Source organism: Dipodomys spectabilis, unplaced genomic scaffold, assembly GCF_019054845.1.
Source record: "Dipodomys spectabilis isolate Male_0828 unplaced genomic scaffold, ASM1905484v1 ptg000234l, whole genome shotgun sequence".
Taxonomy (NCBI): Eukaryota; Metazoa; Chordata; class Mammalia; order Rodentia; family Heteromyidae; genus Dipodomys; species Dipodomys spectabilis.
Genome location: NW_024870911.1, coordinates 17097729 through 17106321, shown reverse-complemented (window position 1 = coordinate 17106321; position 8593 = coordinate 17097729).

Below are 8593 nucleotides of genomic sequence, written 5' to 3'. Positions count from 1 at the left end.
TGACAAGTGTAGTCCTCCGATATAAAGGACTTAAAACAGGAGTTGTCAAAGTTTTCTGATAAAGAGCCTTTCAAGGGGCTGGGAATGTGGTTCAGTGGTAGAGTGCTTGCCTGGCATGCATGAAGCCCTGGGTTCAATTCCTCATCACCACATAAGCAGAAAAAGCTGGAAGTGGCGCTGTGGTTCAAGTGGTACAGTGCTAAGAAGCTCAGGGACATTGCCCAGACCCTGAGTTCAGGTCCCCAGGACAAGCAAAAAAACAAAAACAAAAAAATCCTAAACTAAACATAAAAATACCCAGCACCATTATTTACATGTAGAATATGTTCGTTTATGCCTATATTTCAGCATTTGTTATTCCATAATTGATTGGATTTTAGAAGTCACAAGTGAAAGATAAAGCCAAGCAGGACACTGGTGGCTCACAACTGAAATCCTAGCTACTCAGGAGGCTCTAATCTAAGGATCCTGGTTCAACGCCAGTCCAAGAAAGAAAGCCTGTGAGACCCTTATCTCCAATTAGCTACCAGAAAACCAGAAATGGTACTGTGGCTCAAAGAGATAAAGAGCTATCCTTGAGCAAAAGAGCTCAGGGACAGTGCTCAGGCCCTAAGTTCAAGACCCACGACAGAAAAGAAAGAAAGAAGGAAAGAGAGAGAGGAGAAAAGATAATCTGCTTTGCAGTTAACTTTTATGTAGTTCAGTCTCATTCAGGCAATATGCTATATGTGCAAAAATACTCAACTACAAGTATTAAATATTGAAAAACTAAGTTTATTAGAATTCATTTTATTTAAGAATCTCAGAAGTTCATAGTCATCAGCAGTTTCAGTGTAATTTCAGGTACAACTGGATTTTCTGGAATCTTAGTGGAGCTGTTAGTGTAGTAAAACTTCTAGGTAAATACTTTTTTGTGTGTTCGAACACTAGGGCTTAAACTCAGCCTTGTGCTCTTGCCTATTTTTAGCATTCAGAGCTTTTGCTTTATTTTTGACTAGAAGCAAACACACACACACACTCACAAAAGCTGGGCGCTGGTGGCCCAAGCCTGTAATCCTAGCAACTCAGGAGCCTGAGATCTAAAGATCAAGGTTTGTAGCTAGCCTAGACAGGAAAGTCTATCAGACTCTTATCTCTAATTAACCAGCAAGAAAAGCAGGAAATGGAAGTATGGCTCAAGTAGAAGAACACCGACCTTTTTTTTTTTTTTTGTCAGTTGTGGGGCTTGAACTCTAGGTCTGTGTACTGTCCCTGAGTTCTTCAACTCAAGGCTAGGTCAGTGCTCTAACACTTGAGCCACAGTGCCACTTTGGCCTGTTTGTGTGGTGCTGAGGAATCAAACCCAGGGCCTCATGCATGCGTGGCAAGCACTCTACTGCTGAGCCACCTTCCCAGCCCCTAGAACACCAACCTTGAGTATGAGACTCTGAGTTGAAGCCCTAGTACTAGCACAAAAGAATAAAAAGGCTAATTTTAGGTTTGGGCACTAATTCCAGGAAATCACTGACCACTATTAAAATGAGTAAATGAGGTCTACAGTAATGAGACTCGTTGTCCATAAATAAACCATACTTCATCACTCAATTGAGTGCTGTCACTTCAAAACAGTAATTCAAGAAGCATGTTACCTTATTTTACTAATGAGGACACAGCTCAAAACACATTGAGACTCACCTTCAGAATCTAAATAACACACATTGCAATGAATATTCATTATCTGCAGGTGGATCTGATTTATGCAAATAGCCAAAAGAACTCAGGCCAATACTGATGAGTAAATAGGGTGGGAAATCTGGATGGTAAATGTGTTTGAGAATTTTTTAGAGTTTAGAAAGGTAACTAATGTCTACTCACTATACAAGGCAACAATCTCAGTAGCATCTAAAATAGTACTTTGTAAAGAAATTAATATTTCTGCAATGACAAATACGAACAATGTCACTAGAAGCAATGGAATAGCTCTAAATAACCTCATGTAAGTTTAGGTCAGATACTCTGCTGCAAAATGAGTCCAGGTCAGATTAGAATGTGGGGTTTTCTAGTGCTAGAGATTGAACCCAGAGCCTGCCACATGCTAGGCCAAGTGATCTGTCAGTTACATCCCCAGGCCTTAGAATATTTATTTTTTTATGCCAATACTGGGACTTAAACTCAGGGCCTGTACTCTCACTTGGCTTTTTTGATAAAGGCTGTTTTTTTTTCTACACTTGAACCACACCTTCACTTCCAGCTTCTTGATGAATAATTGGAGATAAGAATCTCACGGCCGGGCGCTGGTGGTTCACGCCTGTAATCCTAGCTACTCAGGAGGCTGAGATCTGAGGATCGCGGTTCAAAGCCAGCCCGGGCAAGAGAGACTGTGAGACTCCTATCTCCAATAAACCACCAGAAAACCGGAAGTGGCACTGTAGCTCAAGTAGTAGAGCGCTCACCTTGAGCTGAAGAGCTGAGGGACAGCGCCCAGGCCCAGAGTTCAAGCCCCACAACCAACCAAAAACAAAAACAAAAGAATCTTACGGACTTCCTTGCCTAGACTGGTTTTGAACTGTGATCCTCAGAGCTCAGCCTCCTGAGTAGCTAGTATTACAGCTAGTATTACAGCCACCAGCACTCAGCCAGAATAGTTTTTTTTTTTTTTCATATAATTTTGTTATTATTAAGGTGTTATACGAGAGGTTACCATTTCACAATTCAGGTAATATGTACATTTCTCTTTTGGATAATGTCATTCTTTCCTTCACTCTCTCCAAAGCAGGTTTTGTTACCAAATAAGTTATGAAAAAACTTTTGGTTTTCATAGTGTTTTGAATTTAGAGTTATGAATAAAAAATTATAGGGCATGAGTATTTGATGAAGACAGTTTAGCCAATCACCAAGTTCAGCTGGCTTTTCTTTTTTTCCTTGGAGTCTGAGGTTTGAACTCCGGGGCTCCTACTTAGAAGGCAGGCACTGTATCACTTGAGCTATACCTCAGCCTCTACTTTTTTATCTTTCAAATCTGTCATTTCCTTTTGAGCTAAACCATTGACTTCATCCAGCACCTTGCCATTTCTCACTAGGACTTCCAAGTAAGAACGTTCTTTTGTTTTGTTTTTCTTTTGTTGTTGTTGTATGTGTTGAGTTGAACTACCAGTACTGGCAAAAAAAAAAAAAAAAAGCCAGCCCTGGCAGGAAAGTCCATGAAATTTTTTTAGGGGGGAGGGGGTGTTGGTCATGGAGCTTGAACAGTGCCTGGGCACTGTCCCTCAGCTCTTCAGCTCAAGGCTAGTGCTCTACCTCTTGAGCTACAGCACCTCTTCCAGTTTTTCGGTAGTTAATTGGAGATAAGAGTCTCACGGACTTCCTGCCTAGGCTGGCTTTGAACTGTCATCCTCAGATCTCAGATGCCTGAGTAGCCAGGATTATAGGTGTGAGCCACCGTTACCAGCTCCATGAGACTTTTATTACCAATTAACTAGAAAACCAGAAGTGGTACAGAGGCTCAAAGTGGTAGAATACTAGCCTTGAGCAAAAGATTTCCGGGACTGGGAATGTGGCTTAGTGGTAGAGTGCTTGCCTAGCATGAATGAAGCCCTGGGTTTGATTCCTCAGTGCTACATAAACAGAAAAAGCCGGAAGTGGTGAGGTGGCTCAAGTGGTAGAGTACTGGGCTTGAGCAAAAGAAACTCAGGGAGCTGGGCGAGGGTGGCTCATGTATGTAATGCTAGCTACCCAGAAGGCTGGGATCTGAGAATCGAGTTCAAAGCCAGCTTGGGCAGGAAAGTCCATGAGACTCTTATCTCCAATAAACCACCAGAAAACTGGAAGTGGTGGCGCTGTGGCTCAAGTGGTAGAGCGCTAGCCTTGAGCTGAAGACCTGAGGGACAGCGCCCAGGCCCAGAGTTCAAGCTCCAGGATTGGCCAAAAAAAAAAAAAGAGTTTGGGACAGAGCCCAGGCCCCGAGTTCAAGCCCCACAACTCACACACTCTCTCTCTCTCTCTCACACACACACACAAATAAATAATTCCAACAGTGCTATTCAAAGTTTGATATTATTTGATACCAATATTCATCAAACAACTCCAGTGTGCAAACATTAAGTGTAAGCACCTAGTGTAACAGTAAGTTGATAGAGATACTGTGGATAAAGAAGAAGCTGAATACTCAAAAACAACCACAGCAAAATTGCTAGAGATGTGACTCAAGTCGTAAAATGCCTGCTTAACAAGCATGAAGCTGAGTTCAGATTACAGTACTAAGCTCAGATCTTAGCCAAAAGTAAGTAAAAAAGGAGGATACAATAGTAGGTTAGACATTTTATTTTTATTCATCTAGTCCTTAACCACAATTTGGCTTGCTCATATCCCAAATCTCTTTCCTAACCCCTCCCACCCACCACCCAGGAATAAAGAACAATTTTTACAAATAGGTTTCATGTGTCCAATCAAGCACATACTCTGGTCTCCCTGACTTGTTTTCCTTTTTTTTTTTTTGCCAGTCCTGGGGCTTGAACTCAGGGCCTAGGCACTGTCCCTTAACTTCTTTTGCTCAAGGCTAGCACTCTACCACTTGAGCCACAGCACCACTTCTGGCTTTTTCTGTTTATGTGGTACTGAGGAATCGAACCCAGGGCTTCATGCATGCTAGGCAAGCACTCTACCACTAAGCCACATTCCCAGCCCAATTCCTTTCTTTATGGAAATCTTGTATTCATAATTCAAAACCCAGGGCGTCCTCACCCACCTCCCTCTAAACCAATTCCTCACAAACACAGGTAAACTCTCATGCTTCTCAGTCATTGCACTCTTTTTTTTGTTGTTGTTGGTCATGGGGCTTGAACTCTGGGCCTGAGCACTGTCACTCAGCTCTTCAGCTCAAGCCTAGTGCTCTACCACTTGAGCTACAGCGCCACTTCCGGTTTTCTGTTGGTTTACTGGAGATGAGTTTCACGGACTTTTCTTGCCCGAGCTGGCTTTGAACTGTGATCCTCAGATCTCAACCTCCTGAATAGCTAGGATTACAGGCGTGAGCCACCAGCGCCCAGTTCATTGTACCCTCTTAGTACATTATGTTGTTTCTATGGCTATCTCCTTTACTAATCTATAAGTTCCTTATAAAGATACTTTAGGATTGTCTTTAGAGTAAAGCATTTCTCATAAAAATAAATTGAAGGATAGTGCTTCTTGGATGATAATTTCCAGCATGTTATTGAAAGAGAAGGAACATGAAGATCATTACCTTATATTCATATTATTCTAGTTCCAGGAAAGATTTTAGCCTTCAACCTATAATACCTAGTAGGTTAACTTGTCAGATGAATGGACACGAGGATGCTAACAAGCCAGACTTGTAGGATTCACTGGAAACCAAAAAGAAGAGAGATGTGGAAAGTTCATGTTTCCACTTAAGCAATTTTGTCAGGCTGGGCACTTCTGGAGTAAAATCTCAAGCCTATATGATAGCATCATCATTCATTTCTGAGGGTCCACTAAAATATTAGGCCTAATGGGAAGTGGTCCAGAGCTAAGAGCACAAGTAACTACATTGAAATGATCTAGGGGACTGGGAAGGTGGCTCAGTGGTAGAGCGCTTGCCTTGCATGCACGAGGCCCTGGGTTCGATTCCTCAGCACCACATAAGCAGGAAAAAAAAGCCGGAAGTGGGGCTGTGGCTCAAGTGGTAGAGCACTAGCCTTGAGCTAAAGAGCTGAGGGACAGCACCCAGGCCCAGAGTTCAGGGCTGTGGCTCAAGTGGTAGAGCACTAGCCTTGAGCTAAAGAGCTGAGGGACAGCACCCAGGCCCAGAGTTCAGGCCCAAGACGGGACCCCCCCCAAAAAAAGAAATGATCTAGGATGACCCATGTGGCAACAAAAAAAGGTGGGTGTAATTCTACCTGGAGGCACAGAGAGGGTAGTGCAGGGAGGGATTCCACAGTGGTGAGTTTCAAGCAAACCATGCAGAGTAGGACTCAGCAGACTGAGTGAAAATGGGGAAATGCACTAGATGAAAATCTACAAATGCCTGGAGACAATAATCCTTCTGGTTTGCAATAGTCTCAATCCTCTTCCTCACACTCTCTCCCCTTTCTTCAAAGTCCTCTTTGCCTGGAAAACAAAGACCAAGTTGTTTTATTTTTTTCTTGGAGACCTGTGTAGACAATACAGGGACCATTAAACTTTGATTAAATGAAAACAGTTGCTCAGCAGGGTGCCTTTGAGAACAGAGGGTGATGGCAGCAGGTGAGTCAAGTAAGGATGTGGTCCTTAGTAAGAAGGGGGCCCAGGCAGAAAAAGAAATGAAAAAAATCTTACTTGTCCCCACTCCCTTTTCTATCACCTCAGCCCTCACATATCTGTTGTTGTTGTTTTTTAATAGCTTCTCTTGGTCTCAGTCTCTTGCCTTTCTCTTTCTCCCTTTGCTAAAGGCTGGAAATTCCTTGTTCTCAACGGAAGGGAGTAGGAGGGGACGAGGGGGTGGTAGGAGTGGGAGGAAAAGGAACAGACATCTCAGCAGCTCCGGCTGCGGGCTGCGGGGGCGCTCTGGGCCTCTGGCGGGGCCTGACAAGTCAATGATTTTTTTTCTAATATATATATGTATATATGTGTGTATATATATATATTACCCGCACATAGAGGCTTAGATACAAACCTAGACAGATACGGATAAACAAGTAGATGTGAAGAAACATAAATACATAGACTCAGGAGACTGTCCAGTCTTGAGTCGGCTTCGATTTACAGTTTCCCCATCCATTCTCCATCTGAACCTCAGGACAGACCTGGAGAAACAAAAGATCCAGGCATCAAATAGTTTCCTTCACCCTCAGGTTTGCAGGCCGACCCCTTTCTGACTCAAGGGGAGTGATCATACCCCTTAGCGGGATTTTTCTCCTTTCCTTCCTCTTTGGTCAGGCACCTGCTCCAGGACTCTGGAGTGGAAGCCTTGGAACTGGCTCCTCTCCGGACTTCTTTCCTGGACTCGGACCCAGGGCTTCTCCCCTCCTCTCCCCCCCACCCTGCATCCCTCCTCCCCAGGTTACCGCCCCCTAACTTCACGCTCTACCTCCACCCGCCTCCGACCGCGGGCGCCGCCCTCCAAATCCCCAGACTCAGCGCCGCCCCGAGGGGGCCGGTGGGAGGGAGGGGGGCGCCGGGAGCAGAGGCTGCGTGGGCGGAGGATGTGCGTCACGGGGAGCGTGGGCAGGGGGAGGGCGGGGGCACGTGGAAAGCCGGGGCCAGCGGCTGGCAGCCCAGACTCCAAAATAACCAGAGGGGTGTGAGGGAGGGGCGCCACCTCCAGGGGGTCTGGGTTCGTCCCAGAGCGAGTTTGTCTAGCCTCACCCACCACTTGCCGGACTGGGGGGCGATCGATGGGAGGGGACTCCGCTCCCTCCTACACCCCCACTATGTTTGGCATTTAATGGGATGGAGACAAAAATCTGTGAGCTACTGAAATCCCCTACCAATAATGCACCCTTCCTCCCCTGCCTCCACCAGAGATGGAAAGGTCTCCTTGCCAGGCCGGAATGTAGAACCAGCTCCCGCCCACACCACCCACGCCCTGCTGGGCTGCGCCACTCAGAAGTGCAGAATGGCGGGGTGGGGCTAAGGTTTCGGACTGAGGGACCCTTGCCACCGGCCAGTCCTGTTCGGTTCTCAGCCCCCCCCCAACCTCTTTTCCCCTGGGCCTAGAGCCCCCGCCTCCCCCCCACTTCCTCCCACCTCCCCTCCTAGCCGTGGGCGGGAGTGTAATGGGAACCAGATGGGCTAGGAGAAACCAGGGGGGGGAGGGGAGGTAGGTTTGAAAGGGGACTAGGCTCCTTGGAGGCGTTCCTCCTTCTTGCTCCTCCTAGGGAGTAATGTGGGGCGCCCCCCGGCCTCCTGCTCATCTTCCACTAAGGTCCCCAAATAGATGACCTTAGAGTGGGTAGCCTTTTCATTACGGCTTTGCTACCCAGCTGACAAGGAACAGGGCCCCATTCTCAACTGTTCTGAGTAGAGGAAGGCGGGATCGCACCCCCTCCCCCCCACCTTGTCTGCCTGACCTACTCTCACAAAACCAGACACACCTAATCAACGGGTGCCTGGGACTAAGTGGTGCCCTCCAACATAACCGGCTCATTCCTATTCCCAAAACTTCAAAGCAGGGACGATGAAAGACCCCTCAGATTACTCTCTTTGGGGCCTAAAGAAGGTTATTGGACTATTCATAAGACTCTGGTAGAGCCCCATATTGATGCATAACTGCACTCTCAATGGGAGCGAGCTGCAGCCGAGGACAAGCTGCGGTCCCCGAGCTGTCGCCAACTTTTTCCCCTACTCTAACATTCACGGGAGAGCACGGAGAGCCGGCCGGAGTGTGGGCAGCGGTGATCGTGTAGTCGTTTGGGCGAGCGTGCACGGCTGTGCGCTCCCTGTCTTTGTGTACCTGTGCGTGGTTGTGAAACTCCGCGCTCAGCTTAGAGGAATGGGGGGAGTAGGGGGGGGAGTAGGAATGTAGCCGGCTAGGAGCTCACGTGGGTATGTGGGCGCAGAGAGGGCCGGCTGTGCATCCGGCGTGGGCGGCCCAGAGCGACCTCGCCCCGCCCGCTGGGTCCCTTAAGCTCCCCCTCCA